Genomic DNA, 1,028 nt, shown 5'->3' with positions numbered 1-1,028 from the left:
GGCACCTTGGAACAAGGACCTGATGATCTCCTTCCTGAAGATTATAGCCGTTCAAAGCTACAGAATGCAGTTCTACTCTGAAACACATGGCTCGCTTGGTTGATCCCATGAGGTTGGAATCAGCCTTATGGCAAATGGTTTGGTTTTGGGAGTCTTTGGGTGGTGCAAGCGGATCCTGTGCTTGGCTGCTAACCAAAGAGCTGGTGGTTCAAGGCCACCCAGAAAGGCCTCAGAAGAAACACCTGGCCATTGACTTCTGAAAACTCAGCCATTGAAAACCCCGTGGAGCACACTTCTCCTCTGACACATGTGGGGTCACCATGAGTCAGAATCAAGTCCACAGCAACTGGTCAGTCATATGAAAGAGTCGGGGATGGAAGGTGGAGAGTCTGGGACTCACCAGCTCCTCACAGTTGTTATTTGAAGCCAGTTGCTCCCTGACTGTCAGTGGATTCACATCAGTCCCAGACAGTGACTGGCTGGAGCCCAGCAGAGGTCTTTAGAGGGGAGAGCAACAAGATGGGCATATTAAGTCCACCTAAAAGCTCATGGTTAACCTGTCTGGTTGCATGGTTGCCTGATTCCTGGCCTTCCCGTGCTTTGTAAGCCTCTCCAACCATGTGCATTCTCCACTGTGCTCCAAGAGTTAACACTGACTGTGCTTCTAATGAGAAGTATTCCCGGGGCAGGGCAGACAGTGTCCAGGCAAGGGGAGGGTGTGCTGGGACACTACCTGTTGCTGGTTCTTCCTCTGGCAAATTCTGCCCCTTGTGTGTTAGAAAATTTCATGGATTCCTAGTGCTGCCTTAGGGTTGTGTATTCCATTTGGGGATCTGCTGTTTGTTGAATGTGTACTATGTGCCAGGCATGAGTCTACATGGAGCTTATTATGTATAAGCCTCCATGCACCTCCATGCTCCCTGATGTGTTTGTTTTGTGTAATCCTTCAAAATATGTTACATGGAAGCCATACTGTAAGGAAGCTCAAGTGTACAGGGCTCCAGCGACTTCCTCCAGTCCCACAGCCC

This window comes from Orycteropus afer, unplaced genomic scaffold, assembly GCF_000298275.1.
Source record: "Orycteropus afer afer isolate SDZICR_OR568_19922 unplaced genomic scaffold, OryAfe1.0 scaffold00539, whole genome shotgun sequence".
Classification (NCBI taxonomy): domain Eukaryota; kingdom Metazoa; phylum Chordata; class Mammalia; order Tubulidentata; family Orycteropodidae; genus Orycteropus; species Orycteropus afer.
The sequence above is the reverse complement of the archived record's forward strand: the minus strand, read 5'-3'. Positions refer to the sequence as shown.